We start from the raw sequence: 16345 nt of genomic DNA, 5'->3' as shown, positions 1-16345 counted from the left end.
GTGCTTCCCTAACAGTTTCAATGTTTTATTTAGTGCACTATGCCCCAACCTTAACCTTGTCAACACAATCTCCTTTCTCCTGTATCCACTGCTCATCCTCCCACCTCTAACACTCTTTTGAATTTGATAAAGATGCCTCCCTTTCTCCTCTCCATCCCACCTTTCTTGCCACATTACTTTGGTCTTTTCCCAGACTACACTTTGAAATTCTGCTTTGCTGATACTGAGCTGCATATCTACATTTCCTTTCATTAAAGCTCTCTTAGCCAACTCATCTGCCCTCTCATTCCCCCTCACCCCTATGTGGCGGCACGAGCGGCGGGAAGCAGTAAATGGTTGCTGAGTGAGAGCAGTCTACTGATAACTCCAACCAGGACAAGCCGGACAACGCCACCTTGGGAGTTTCGCCCAAGGAAATAGTTAGAACCCCAAACCCCAATTCAAGGCACTCAGGTTCGCTCTACTGTGAGGCAAGAGACGTGCTGTGGTCATAAAATTAATACTTTATTACAACGTATTAAAAAAAAACAACAATAACACACAACCTGCACACAGGGGTGTAGGGGGCAAGGGGATCCCCCAGTGCTGAGGCTTACCAGCAGGGAAATGGGTCCACCAGGGTGTAAGGACTCCAGCAAAAATTAGGGTCACCCCAGTCACACGTGACAGCCACACACACACGCACTCTTTAGTGAGGGGAAAATCAGGCCAGGGGACGCACAACACACCAAAAAAAAAAAAAAAAGGGAAGCCACCACCCAGGGCACCAGGACCACCACCGTCGGCCCTCAGCAACTGTGGAGGAAAAGCGGAACTAAAATTACCAGGGTTGCCCTCACCCAAAATCATACACAGAAGCCCCTAATGAAATAACCAAAAAGAAACAAGTAGATTAATGAGATAAATCAAAATACATCAACTCAAATTAATCACAAAAAAACCCAGAATCCACAGAAGCCAAGAATAAAATAGCCCAACCAGCACAAAACAAAAATAAATAAACACAATATAATGGTATGAATCTAAAGAAAAGGGACACACAACCAAGCAAATCAAGCAAAATCAACAATACCGATAAAATAAAGTGAGGGCGAACCCCGCCGTACACACACACACACACCCACACACACACACACACACACACACACACACACACACACCTAAAACCAAGCCGCCTAAACCCAGTAGTATATATTAGTCGCCGTGAAGCAGGAGTGGTGCAAGACGACGCAGCATAAAATTACGCTACATGAAACCGAGCTGCGTAAGGCTACGTTCCCACCAAACGCGATGAAACAAGATCGCGCCGCAAGATTACATACAAAGTCAATGCAAAGACGCGATGTGAAGCGTCATTTTGCCGGGCGACGCGATGGCCGCGATTGCGCGGCGTGATGGACACGTTGGCCGCGAAAATCACTCTCATCGCGTCGCCCCATCGCGCCATCGCTTCATCGCTCGAGTTGAAATTATTGAACTTTTGCGGCACATTCGCGTGAAGACGCGCCGCGACAGCCTATCAGCGTTGAGATCGTCATCGACGTGCTGACGTATGGACGTGGTCGACGAGAGAATGAAATGGCGGAAGAAATGTTGTTGTTGAGCGGGCTTGTCGCGCGACGCGATAACACCGCAAGGGGTTTTTGTACCAGCATCAAAACTGGAGCGTCTGGCGCGACGCGATTTCATTTGAGGCGCGATTTGAGGCGTTTGGTGGGAACGTAGCCTTAAACAAAGCAGTGTCAGACGAAGCAGCGTTAGGCAAAGCAGCGTCAGGCAAAGCGGCATCAGGCAAAACAGCGTCAGGCGAAGCAGCGTCAGGCAAAACGGCGTCAGGCAAAGCAGCGTCAGGCAAAGCAGCGTCAGGCAAAGCAGCGTCAGGCAAAGCAGCGGCGGTCCCTGGCACTGCCTCTACTCCACCGGACCTGTGCCAAATCAACCAGGTTAACAATTCACTAATGGCTGAGAGTACGCATGACCACAATAGCCATCTGGCTAACCTACCAATCGGGTGGCGTTCAACCACCTGAGCAGGAGCAGGACGCTCGTAATGTGCAGCAGTGGGAAGAGGGCAGCCCGGCAACTTCAGCCCAAGATGGCCATGCGGGACGCTACAAGGAGCAAAGGTCGTGAGGCAACAGCCCAATTCACACACGAGTACAGGACACTATTGCTAAATTACCTGCACCGGTGGCAGCGGAGAAAGGGAGCGAGGCGACCAGGAAGTGGGCGGTCTCGGAGCCAAAGAGCAAGAGGGAGACCGGATAAACCCAGTCCCCTCATATAGAGTGCCCTCATACGGTGATTGGTTAGGAGCAGAAATAAGAGCAAGGGACACACCCACACATTAGAGGCGGGGCTGAGCATCTCGCCCTGCTACACCTACATGCGCTGGAACCCACAGAAACTTTACCTGACCTCCCTGATGAACTATTCTTGTAACTGACTGAAGGACTGAATACAGTATGTCTTGATGGCTGGTTGAATGGAATGACCTTAAGCTTGCTAGCACTGAAGATGAATCTGAACATACCAATGCTTTATTCAGACCAGCTTTCTCCACCCAACGTAGCACAACCAGCACTGCCACCATTTCCACTGTGTACAGTCCTAACTTGGTACACTCCTTGCTGGTACTGCCACCCCAAATCCTGTCACTCCTGTCTCAGGTTGTTTAGCACCATCTGTGTATATATGTGTAAAATCACTATACTCTGTCATTACATGACATCTAAATGCACTCACCAAGTCACCCGTACCTTTTTCCTTCCTTTTAGCTTCTAACACCAGTCAACCTCAGGCCACACAAGCATCCATGGAGCCACTTCTGGATAAACTACTGTTGGACTTACATTCAGATTGAATACTCCAAATTCTTTTGCGATATTATTCGCTTCTCTAGCAAAGTTTTGTCTCTGGCTCCTCCCATCCTCCCAGCACTCCTTCAAGACTCCCTTCGTGGGATGAAAATCATTGTGCCCCTGCAAATTAGCCCAGTACTTCGTTATCAATTGCCTTCTTCTGATTTCTAGAGGCATTTCACCCAGTTCTACCTGTAGGGCAGGAACTGGTGAAGTCTTTATTGCCCCACTACACACTCTCAGAGCCTGTGCTTGAATCACATCTAATTTGTTTAAGAGAGACTTAGCTGCTGACCCATAAGCCACACTGCCATAATCAATCACAGACCTTATCAGTGCTACATATAGCCTCTTCAGTGCTGAACAGCTTGCACCCCATTCCCTTCCAGTCATACATCTCATAACATTTATTACCTTTTTGCATTTCTCTTCAATTCTCCTGATATGATCTGCCCATGTTAGCCATGAATCAAAAAGAACTCCCAGAAATTTAAATGTTCCAACCCTTTCTAAAGTTTACCAATACATCTTCAACTTCATCCCTCCCTCAATTCTATTCCTGGCGAAAAATACTGTTTGTGTTTTTTCCACTGAGAACCTGCACCCCCAATCATACCCCTGCTCCATCACTTCATCAATTGCACCTTGAACTTTCCTTATTGTGTGCTCCATGTTCCTTCCTCTTTTCCACAAGGCATCAAAAGTGATCTGCCTGTATCTGCTGGCACTTTTGAAAATATATCATTGATCATAATGATAAAGAGTAGCGGGCTTATCACACTCTCTTGAGGTGTACCATTTCCAACTGTATACTGACTTGACATTTCTGACCCAATGCGTACCTGGATTTTTCTTCCAAATAGAAAACCCTTCATCCAATTAAAAACTCTCCCACCAACACCCATCTTGTGCATTTTTATCAACAACCCGTCCTTCCATATCATGTCATAGGCTCATGTCATTCTCAATATCAAAAAATACTGCAACAACTGATTCTTTATTTGCCTGAGCCTTCCTTATTTCAGACTCTAACCTTACCACTGAATCCATGGTATTCCTGCCTTTCCTGAAACCACTGCCCAAAGTCCCCTCTTTTCCAAGTCCCTATGACAACCTTTCCGTTATCATCCTTTTCATTACCTTTCACATGTTTGATGTCAATGCTATTGGCCTGTAACTAGTGGGTAGGCTCCTGGTAACCTTCCCTCCTCCCACACTCTGTTATAAAGCTGCAGCAACTTCACTAATGCTCCTTTCCCCAAATACTTTAACATGCTGTAACACACCTGATTTTTCCCTGGAGAAGTTGGTCGTGATCTCTTTATAGCCCTCATCATCTCTGCCAAGGTAAATGGCTCATCGATCATGCCAGCTGTATTTTCCCTCCTGTTTAAGACCCCTGGATACTGAGTCATAGTTCTTTTTCTTCTCTGTTTCCCTTCCTCTGACAAATTTTCTGGGCTATGCACCTTTACAAAAGCCTTAGCTATGATCTCTGCTTTTTTCCTGTTGGAAACTGCTGTCTCCTCCTCAGATGTTATGACCGGATAGTCCCATTCCCTTCTGTCCCCTCCCATCTTCTTTATCATTCCCCATACTTCTCCCACTGGTGTAGTTCTTCCTATCTCATCACAGAAATTCCTCCATCTAGCCCTCTTAGCTTGATGTATTGTTCTTCTCACCACTGCCTGTGCCTTTTTGTACTGAGTCAAATTCTGCACGTTATGGGTTCTTTTAACTTGTCTGAATGCTCTGTTCCTATTTCTTACAGCCTGATGACATTCTTCTGTCCACCATGGTACCATCTTCCTGTTCCTCTTGCCTTTATTCTTGGGTATAGCGCCATCTGCTGCCCTTACAATTGCTGAGGTTAACTGTGTATTTATTTCATCAATGTCTCCAAGCATTTCTATCCTGTTCATTGATTCCTCACCCAATCTCTGAAACTCATCCCACTCTGCTTTTTGAAATACCCATTTTCCAATTCCCTCACTTTTTCTCACTTCTACTCACTTCTACCATGCATAAGAGTGGGTAATGATCACTTCCTGTTGTTGATGCTGTCCAAACTTCCCAGTTACTGCTTCCAGCCAATGTGTTAGACACTAAAGTTATATCCAGTGCTGATTCAGTACCCACTGTTATGTTTACCCTTGTTCCTCTGCCATCGTTCTCACACACCAAATCCCTTTCATCCATCAAATCTTCAATGACCTGTCCATTCATGTCTGTCTGTAACCCTCCCCACATCGTGTTGTAAGCATTGAAATCTGCACGCCAAATTACCTTATTTCTGTCTTGTCCTTTTATCCTTAATAGGCTATCCAAAACCAACCTCTCACATGGATTATAGTAGTTAATTATAACCACGACATATTCCTGGTCCACTCCCTTTTCCAGTATCCTATATGGAATGTCTTGTTTGATAAATGTAGCACAACCTCTTCCTCCCCCTTGGTTTCTGTCTCTCCTTATCACTGTACAGTATACCCATGTATCACAAAGTCTAGATTTGGTTTTAACCACGTTTCCTGCACACACATTACATCTGGTTTTTCACCCATCCCTTTAATGAAATGCTTGAATTCCTGGCCATTAGCCAGTAAGCTCCTGGCATTCCACTGTAGGATTATTACCATAATTAGTATTAACCAACCCATGGTGTTTCCTGACTTGACTTATTAGTGAGATTGTCCCTCACTTCCCATGTCAGTCCCTAATCCCAAATGATGCACTGCTGCTTTAACAATCAGCTGGATTTTTTCACTTTTTGATTTCACCTCAGCCGTACTGTTGACGACCCCTGCAATGAATGTTACCAAATCCTTTTTATCCACATATATCCTGTCATTTGTTCTTTGTTGCCTCTCTCGACTTCCAATTACTCCTTGATCAATAGTTCGATTATTCTGCCCCCTTGGCACTCTTACAGCTTCAGCATATGATATCTTTCTTTCCACTCTTACTTTTTGGATATTGTTCTCCCTTTTCATAACCTCACATCCTCCATATACCGCGTTATGAGCTCCTCCACAGTTACAACGTTTTGGTTGCACCCCTGTTCCACACTCTCCATACTCATGGTCTCCCCCACATCTCCTCATCTCCTTGCAGTTCTTGGCTATGTGTCCAAACCTTTGACAGTTAAAGCACCTTAATGGTTTTGGAACATAAGCTCTCACTGGGTAGCTCATAAAACCCAGGAAAACTTTCTTAGGCACACACTCTCCTTCAAACTCAATCAATACAGTTAAACTATCCTTTTTCACTCCTTCTTTTGTTGTCTTCATTCTTTGCGGATTCATTATTTTTCCTCCTTTAATATTCCTCTTAAGTTCCTCCAAAGTCACACTCAGTGACACCCCTGTAATCACTCCTTTACATCCACCACCATTTTGTGTTCCCACCCTCCCTGTGCTTGCCACCTTGTTTTTCCCCAACTTTCAGTGTGAGTGCCTTCTCAACTTGCTCTTTATTAGCACATTTTACCAATAAATTGCCATCACTCAGGACCTTTGCAAACTGAATCTCTCCTATTGTATTTGCTAGAATTGTTGTTAGCACAAGGTGGTTAAGCTTCTTCATGTTTTCTTGTGTCTTTTCATTGAATCATATGATGACAAAACAATTCTCAGGTTTCTCCTTCTCAGTATGCTCAGCTCCTCCCTCCTCACTGCTATAGCTGTCATCATTGCCGTTCTTCTTTCTTTTATTCTTCCCATTACTCCATCCACTCGTTCCCCTTTCAAACTCCCAATCTTCCCCTTCCTCCTCATCCATATCTGCCCAACTGCCTACTTCTGATCCATTCATGGAACAGTTGTGGTCAACTGGCAGGGAATTATTTTCATCTCGACTGGGGTTACCCACACTCTGCCAATTATTTTTACCCCATCCATGCCCGGCTGACGCCGCCGCCATCTCCTCTGACTGCTGCTCTCCACACTTCCTACTTCTGCTCATCCAACTCTTGCGATTGATCTCTCATACTCCAATCTCCCCACGAGCGTAACATGTCTGGGGTTATGGTGTAAGATTGCTGTCAAAAAAACGTGTCCATAATTTAAATTTCATATTTGTAAAGTTAACAATTTGTGTGTCATAAAAGTTGTTTTACACAAAATTCCGCTGTCATATACGTGAGTCTGTGAAATTGGGTTCGGGTTACAAGTGTTTTTATATGAGTATAAAAAGCTGTGAGTGCAAAGTCTTGAGAATACAACTCATTTTTCTACGACTACGAAGTCTTCACTGTGGATACCAATTCAAGTTTACGGGTACGACTCGAAAAGTGCTGAAATGACGTCACTGAGGTCACAGTCGAGTCGCAGGGGAAAGTAATCAATCGGCGATTCCTCCAACTGCGCATGCGCATGCCACAGACGCAAACGTGCAGGGCAACACCACCATCCCCGGAGAGACTTCACTGGCAAAGCTCTAAAGTCTCACCGATTGGGCATGAGGCACATGCATTTCAACCCATTCACATGCTCACACGCCATACAGTATCTTGTATTTCTCACACAGAGAAATTACCAGGATAACGCCCACCAAGTTGCGCCACTATTTTATAAAACAGTGGAACAGGTAGAAGAAGTGGATGGTCGCGGACGAAACGGTTCGTAGAGCCGCTCTTTGAAGTGAACGATCAGAGCAGTCTCCTGCCTGGGAGCCGGAGCAGCAGCTTTTTTGTGTTTTTTTAATGCACTGAGCAGGATGGGGAAGGGCGGGGGTTACACACACACTTGCACTAAGAAATGCTGAATTGAATAAATATTTTTATTTGTACCAATTTATGTGTCATTTATCAGATCAGACCCCTGTCCCCACCCCAGCCCCCACTGCCGCTGCCAAATCTCACACTTGAGAGCCCTGCACAGGTAACGTCAATAATAACGTGCATAGCCATTATTTATTTCATTAAAATTGAACCATTTTATATAATATACATTTCTTGAACTCACATAATTGCTTTAGCTTGCAAGATAAAGATATTTACATGCCGATGAAGCTAGTTTAGTGCAACACAACTCCTCATTGTGCCACCTGCACAAGTCCTTGGAAGACTCAACAGTGGTGGGGTGTATAAAGGATGGACGAGAGCAGGAGTACAGAGCAGTGGGGGACGATTTGTGGAATGGTCTGGAGGAAATCACCTGCTGCTTAACGTGGCCAAGACCAAGGAGATGGTGATTGATTTCAGAGGGAAAAGGATGACCACACAGCCACTGTGTACTCTGGGGGAGAATGTCGCAGTAGTAGAGGATTACAAATACCTTGGAGTGCACCTCAACAAAAGAATGAACTGGAAAACTAACATCAACGCTGTTAACAAGAAGGGGATGAGCAAAGTCTATTTCCTGAAGAGGCTCAGATCATTCAACATGTGCAGCAAGATGTTGGAGATCTTCTACCAGTCTGTTTATGCCAGTGCACTCTTCTTTGCTGCAGTGTGATGGGGGAGCAGCATTGGAGCCGGCAACACCAACAGACTGAACAAACTGATCAGGAAGGCTGGCTCCATTATTGGCTGCAAATTAGACACTTTTGAGGAGGTGGTGGAGAGGAGGACAGACTGTTATCCATCATGGGTAACCCTGAACATCATCTTCACCACCTCGTAGACAGACAGTGGAGCTCCTTCTCAAATACAGGTGCTGGTCATAAAATTAGAATATCATGGAAAAGTTAATTTTTTTAGTAATTCCATTCAAAAAGTGAAATTTGTATAATGTATACATTCATTTCACACAGGCCGACATATTTCAAGTATTTACTTCTTTTAATATTGATGATTATACCTGACAACTAATGAAAACCCCCAATTGAATATCCCAGAAAATTAGAATATTGTGGAAAAGGTCAATATTGAAGATATCTGGTGCCACACTCTAATCAGCTAATTAACTCAAAACACCTGCAAAGGCCTTTAAATGGTCTCTCAGTCTAGTTCTGTAAGCTACACAATCATGGGGAAGACTGCTGACCTGACAGTTGTCCAAAAGACAATCATTGACACCTTGCACAAGGAGGGCAAGTCCCAAAAGGTCATTGCTAAAGAGGCTGGATGTTCACAGAGCTCTGTGTCCAAGCACATTAGTAGAAAGGCAAAGGGAAGGAAAAGATGTGGTAGAAAAAAGTGTAGAAGCAATAGGGATAACTGCACCCTGGAGAGGATAGTGAGACAAAACCCATTCAAAACTGCAGGGGAGATTCACAAAGAGTGGACTGCAGCTGGAGTCAGTGCTTCAAGAACCACCACTCACAGACGTATGCAAGACATGGGTTTCAGCTGTCGCATTCCTTGTGTCAAGCCACTCTTGAACAAGAGACAGCGTCAGAAGCGTCTCACCTGGGCTAAAGACAAAAAGGACTGGACTGCTGCTGAGTGATCCAAAGTCATGTTCTCGGATGAAAGTAAATTTTGCATGTCCTTTGGTAATCAAGGTCCCAGAGTCTGGAGGAAAAGAGGCACAGAATCCATGTTGCCTGAGGTCGAGTGTCAAGTTTCCACAGTCAGTGATGGTTTTGAGTGCCATGTCATCTGCCGGTGTTGGTCCACTGTGTTTCCTTAGGTCCAAGGTCAATGCAGCTGTCTATCAGGAAGTTTTGGAGCACTTCATGCTTCCTGCTGCTGACCAACTTCATGGAGATGCAGATTTCATTTTTCAACAGGACTTGGCACCTGCTCACAGTGCCAAAGCTACCAGTGCCTGGTTTAAGGACCATGGTATCCCTGTTCTTGATTGGCCAGCAAACTCCCCTGACCTTAACCCCATAGAAAATCTATGGGGTATTGTGAAGAGGAAGATGCAAGATGCCAGACTCAACAACGCAGAAGAGCTGAAGGCCACCATCAAAGCAACCTGGGCTCTCATAACACCTGAGCAGTGCCACAGCCTGATCGACTCCATGCCACACCGCATTGCTGCAGTAATTCAGGTAAAAGGAGCCCCAACTGTACATGCTCATACTTTTCATGTTTATACTTTTCAGTTGGACAACATTTTAAGAAATCCAATTTTTGTATCAGTCTTAAGTGATATTCTAGTTTTCTGAGATACTGAAATTTGGATTTTCATTAGTTGTTAGTTTAAAATCATCAAAATTAAAGAACTAAACATTTGAAATATATCAGTCTGTGTGTAATGAATGAATATAATATACAAGTTTCACTTTTTGAATGGAGTTACTGAAATAAATAAACTTTTCCATGATATTCTAATTTTATGACCAGCACCTGTAGATGGTCCAGCTCTGCTGTCACAAGGACTGCTTCAGGAAATCATTCCTGCCATGAGCCATCACACTGTACAACAGTAATTTAAATAGTTAATCTCTACCAACCTCACAAACCCCAAAATATCAGTGTTACATATTATTTGCACTACTGCAATATTGCACATAACTTTTATTGTTTACATTTATTTATCTTCTGCAACTTGCACAGATTTTTTCTGCTATATAGTATATAGCTCTGGCTCTCTCTCTCTTTAGAACTGCTGTTAACACTTGTTCATAGACGTAGTTATATTGCATTATTTGTATATTATTAGAATATTTTCTAATATGTATTATATATTCCCTGCGATCGGCTGGCGACCAGTCCAGGGTGTACCCCGCCTCTCGCCCGTTGACAGCAGAGATAGGCTCTGGTCCCCCCACGACCCTGAAAGGGATAAGCGGCGTAGAAAATTGATGGATGGACGGTATTATATATTATTATACATATTATATAACTATATATTTAGCTATACTTTGTTATAAATTAAGAATTGCTGTTATTCCATGTTTATATGCTTAATTATATTTTTTAAGAACATTCTTTTTCTTCCTTAGTATTATTGTCATCCCTGTTCTTCGTTATTGTATATATTTTATGTTTATGTGTATATGTATGTTTATGGAGGTGCTACAGAGTCCCTCTGGGAACTAAAAATGTATTTAAGCAATCCTTTGTCCCGAGTGCTATTAGTATTCATAACTCTGCAAAGTCACTGATGGGATGTAGACCACAGCCATGACATGAACTGGTCTCAATACTTAATGGTTAATTCAATTCAATTCAATTCAATTCAATTTTATTTGTATAGCGCCAAATCACAACAGAAGTTGTCTCAGGACACTTTCCATATAGAGCTGGTACAGACCAAGCTCTTTTATCTACAAAGAAACCAACAATTAATGTAGGTTAATGTTTATAATGTATCTAATTTTATCTGTGTACATTTTATTTTATTGTATTTTATTTTTTCTTCTTCTTCATCTTCTTCTTCTTCTTCTTCTTCTTATTATTATTATTATTACTGTGTTTGGTGAGCCAAAGACAAATTTCGACCCCTGGTGGACAATAAAGATTTGTCCTACTATATTCTATGTTTAAACTGCTGCGGCAACAAAATAATTTCCCAAACTGGGATCAATAAAGTAAAAGTCTTAGTCTTAGTCTAAGTCATAATCCACAAACTTCTGCAGCATTTTCTTATGTTTCTAGTTCAGTCTGTGGGTGGTATGGTGTCGCCCACTGTGATGCCTAGTTGTTCATGTAAGAGCAGCATCAACCTGGAGGCAAAGCTGGACCCCTGGGGCCCGTTTCACAAAGCAGGTTTAGTGAAAACTCTGAGTTTATTAAGCCTGAAATGAAGGAAACTCAGAGTTTTCCTTTCACAAAGGGAGGTAACTCAAACCAGAGAAAGAGGGGTAACTCTAGCCTGTTTCACAGAGAGGTAACTTAAGCTCTTGGTCTCTGCCTCTGCCCTCTATCAGCCACACATGGTATTTGAGTTCCTCATTCATTCAGTCAGCAGGTGAGTTTTGGCATAACATAGTTCTGACGTCTGTTATTTAAAAAAATCAGTCAGTAGGCCTATATTAGAAGTCCACTTTTTTTCCACTAACATGGCATGTCCTTTTGAGAACGATCCTGTGGATAAAGGTGCAGCATTACTGCACAGGGAATTGAATATTCGTCAGGAGATGGTTATCAGACCGCGCAAAGATGTTCTGGCATTTCCAATCTTTTTGAACGGTACCGTTTCACGTCACAATCCATCATCTACACACACAACCTAATCCGTCCTTATATCTGCAACATTACCAGCCGTAGTCATCCTCTCACATCCCAGCAGATATTGTGTGTTGTGCTGCGTTTCTTTGCAAATGGGAGTTTTTTGTATATGATTGGAGATGCATAGCACTTAAGCAAGGCAACTGTATGCAGGGCGGTCAGAAAAGTGTGCCTTGCCCTGAAATGGCTTTTGCCCATCTTTGTGGTTTTCCCTGGACATAAACCTGTCAGAGTCATCAAGGAGGAGTTTCACAGGATTGCAGGTGAATGATGGAGAGATCCAAATGAATTTTAAACTATATTCTGTTAATGACATTGTGCTGTAACCTCAGACTGGGATTAGTAATTTTAATTTCTTTTAGGATTTCCCAGTGTGATTGGCTGCATAGATGGCACACACATCCCCATCACGGCTCCCTCACATAATGAAGCAGATTATGTGAATAGGAAGTCCATTCACAGCATAAATGTGCAGGTTCATGTAGATTGACTACTGTTTCAAAATGTTAAAGACTGCATCATAGTTCAACATCTGTCATTCTCTGCAATGTCAAGATCATATGTGATGCTGCATACCTAATTTCCAATGTGGAGGCCAAGTGGCCTGGGTCTGTTCATGACTCAAGGATTCATCACGAGTCTAACCTGAGCAACAGACTGCAACGTGGTAAGCAGCCTAAAGATTTGCACAATGTAATTCACTTGTCTCCCTCCTTTAACATACTCTGATATGTCCACTACACATTACAGGAGAGTTTGATGGCCTTCTGCTGGGTGACAGGTGACCATGCCAACCTAGGCTGCTGACCCCTTACCCTGACCCTGAACCAGGCCCCCAACAGAACTTCAACCGAGCTCACTGCAGGACGAGAGCCCGGGTGGAGATGACCATAGGCCTGCTGAAAGCCCGTTTCCAGTGCCTACGTCACCTCAGGGTGATCCCTGAGAGGGCCTGTGATATTATTGTGGCATGTGTTGTTCTTCATAATATTGCCACTATTAGAGGAAACACCCTGCCCTACAAATTGAAGACCCTGATGATGACCCCATCCACCTGCTAGCTATGCAGGAGCAGTCAGAGACACCATATGCCATAGTCACTTCAGAGATTGAGTCACCATCATTACCACCGCCACCACTACAGCAGTCAAATAAAGACACAATACACACTTCATTTGGTCTTCTATATTTCCTACAAATACAAGAGCTAGTTTAGTTATGTTCCAATAGTTAACATAATTAACATAATTCAGGCTGCGCCACCGGCGCAGTGGTATTTTCCAGCGGCGCAGGCAGGCGCACGGCGCATTTGGTATTTTGGTAGACCGAGGCCTACAGAGGTGTGCCAGGATGGGCGTTGTGGCGCAGTAGGGGGGAGGTGTCGGCATAATGAGCCGGCGCATTGGAATTTTCGACCATTTTGGTCTGCGCCGGCGGCGTAAAAGTGCGCTGAAAGCTCGCCACCTCAGACCTGGTCAACTCTGTGCGCCGGCGGCGCAAGTGGATTTTCGTAAACCGGCGGAGTCGTGCGCTCACGTCACCAACACCTCACAGTCAGGTTTCCACAGTGTCTGGCATTTCACTGCGATCAATTATTAGCAACAGCCGCAATTCAATGCAACTATCTGAGTCAGTACATACAGTCAGACCTAAATTTGTATATTTTGATCCGTATCTCATCTGACCACATCGAAAGCGCATTCGGCACGCGTAATGGTCACTCAACCTGACTGAATGTACACAGGTGACACAGGAATGTCTGGTGATCTGTGACTCAAATTGCCTGGTGACAAACATATATGCCACTTTCCCCGGGTCGGCACATGACTCGTTCATCCTGGCGAATTCTAGCATCCCTACAGTCTTTCAGGGGGACACCCCTCTGGATGTGTGGCTGCTAGGTGATAACGGCTATCCACTGAAAACGTGATGACGCCATATATCAAACCGTCAATAAGACGGCAGCGTGGTTTTAACTGTGTTTTCAGCAGTGCTCGGTCAGTCATCGAACGCTCACTGCGATCAATAATTAGCAACAGCGACGATTCAATGCAACTGTCTGAGTCAGCACATACAGTCAGACCTAAATTTATATATTTTGATCAGTATCTCATCTGACGACATCGCAAGCGCGTTTGGCACGCATAATGGTCACTCACCCTGACCAAATGTACACAGGTGAAACAGGGATGCGAACTAATCGGTTAACGTCGCTGTGCTAACCAGAAACAGCCGTGGCATCCTACAGAGCATATATACTGCATCTATCTCAGAGCACTCGAGAGACAGAGAGAGACAGACACATGGAAAAACGTAAGTGATGATCGTTGTCCGCTATTACCCACGTCATTTCATTCCAAATACAAATGTTATCATTGTAATGCTTAACGTTATCTACAAAGATGGAGTACATCATTACTTTGAGGAGGATGAGGAGGAGGAGGAGGAGGATTTCCCATCTAAGGACCTCATATTTAGACATCAGAATCGGAAATCCTTTATTCAATTCAATTCAATTCAATTTTATTTGTATAGCGCCAAATCACAACAGAAGTTGTCTCAGGACACTTTCCATATAGAGCTGGTACAGACCAAGCTCTTTTATCTACAAAGAAACCAACAATTCCCCCATGAGCAAGCACTTGGCGACAGTGGCGATTTTATCCCACTTTATTTATCCCCGAGGGGAAATTGTTTTTGTTGCAGTGCTCCTTACAAGAATAGAATTAGAAAAAAAATAGAAAAGAAAGAAAATAGAGAGAACTATATATAAAAAAGCAAATATAAAAACAAAAAATATATATAAACAAAATATACCACAAAATATAGAACATCATATAAAACAATATACTGTATATATACTGAGAAAAAATAAACAGTATATCCAAACGGGTGTGCAAAGTAATACAAACGGATGTCAGGAGACATGAGTGACGTCAGTCTCCTGGAAACTTGCCATGCGCCTCGCCAGACGGTGAGGTGAGGAGCTGCTGTGATTGGTGAAGATTTGACTCGGCTGTGCCAAACCCGCTCCACGCCTTCTCCCCTCCCTCTTTCCGAGTTGCGCCGCTGGGTGGGACTGAAATGAGAAGGAGGTGGAGATGGTGCGTCTCACGAAAATACCAAAGTCTGCGCTGCCACGCCCCATCGGCGCAGCGGACCTGACTTTGCGCCACGCCTGCGCCGCGCCTGCGGCGGACTCGAAAATAGAGCCCCCGGTGTTTACTGAACATCCATCTCACTGTGTCAATCTGTGCAGTGGAAGTTGAGGGACTCTCCTGCTGCTGCCCAGCCATGCCCTGTGAAAAAGGATGAGAATGTGTTAATGCTTCAGTGTAGGCTAAAGGTCACACTCTATATTCCACCAGAATGTTAAGAAATGTAAATGGGAAGAGAACTATCAGTAACATATCAAGATGTTACCTCTATAGGCCTTTCTGGATCCCCCTCTGTAAAGGCAGCAGACACAGTTTCCTCGTGCTCTTCATCCTAGATGAGTGATATGTTTCAGTATACTTAAACTACCATTTGGCAAAATCTTTGGAGTATTGTCTACTTACAGTTACAAGGTCTGTTGTGGCATGAGGGGGCTCGACCAGGCAAATAGCACCATCAGAATCTGTTGGGACAAAAGAAAAAAAAAAGACATGAAAGGGAAATAAATATTTTTATGAATAGATTTATAAAATGTAATAGGCCTAGGCATATTACATTTTATAAATCCACTTGTGTCTTGGGGGATGAGCTCTGAAGATGAGCTCCCTCCAGGGATTCCCTCAGCCACTGACCTTCCTAAATTCTGGTTTAGGGCCAGCTCCTCTGCCTCTGCTAGAGGTGGCAGTGTTGGGCCACCACCCGTTTTACGGTGCATCTACCTTCTTTCTGTTGGCTGAGCAGAAGTCTGTGTTAGTTTAAATAGGCTTGATTATTTAACAGAATATGATATAGATGAGAAGACATTTATGTGTGTGAAAACAGCATCATGTTGTAGATAAAACAACAGCCACTTAATATTTACTTTACAATGTAAAACATGATCAAAATGAGGTACCCCCATTAAATTATGCCGGGGTCTTACCTGTTTGAACAATGTTTTTATATTTCATCTTAAGCTGCTGCCAAGTGCGCTTCTCCCCTGTGGGATTGCACCTACATGAAATAATGAGCAACCATTTAAGCAGTTTTCCCCTGTAATATTATTGTGATTGCAAAGGACTACATATAAACTTACGCATTGACCCGAGCAGCAATGTTCTCCCACGCCGCCTCCCTCTCTTTTGCAGCTGCAGCGATGTTGCACTTTTTTCTAAAAACATGTTCAAATTCCCTGTATGAGTGCATTAAGATTTCCAGTTCTAGTGGGGTAAAAAACGCAGCCCTTCTCTTCCCCGTTGCCATGGTGACTCGTCGAATCAGG

The 16345-nt window shown here is 43.8% G+C and overlaps 1 protein-coding gene and 1 long non-coding RNA gene across 2 annotated transcripts in view; both read right to left on the bottom strand.

Annotated features, from left to right (window-relative positions):
- ephb2a (eph receptor B2a) overlaps positions 1–16345 on the bottom strand; it is a 240101-nt gene that overhangs the window by 41921 nt on the left and 181835 nt on the right. The gene's annotated exons all lie outside the window — the stretch shown is intronic.
- LOC139334688 (uncharacterized) lies at positions 15154–15509 on the bottom strand. Its single transcript, XR_011602394.1, has 3 exons — positions 15489–15509; positions 15352–15417; positions 15154–15227 (listed from the first exon to the last, which is right to left on the bottom strand). It is a non-coding gene; the product is annotated as an uncharacterized lncRNA (long non-coding RNA).

This window comes from Chaetodon trifascialis, chromosome 8 (genome assembly GCF_039877785.1).
Source record: "Chaetodon trifascialis isolate fChaTrf1 chromosome 8, fChaTrf1.hap1, whole genome shotgun sequence".
NCBI classification, from domain to species: Eukaryota; Metazoa; Chordata; class Actinopteri; order Chaetodontiformes; family Chaetodontidae; genus Chaetodon; species Chaetodon trifascialis.
The sequence above is the reverse complement of the archived record's forward strand: the minus strand, read 5'-3'. Positions and strand labels throughout refer to the sequence as shown.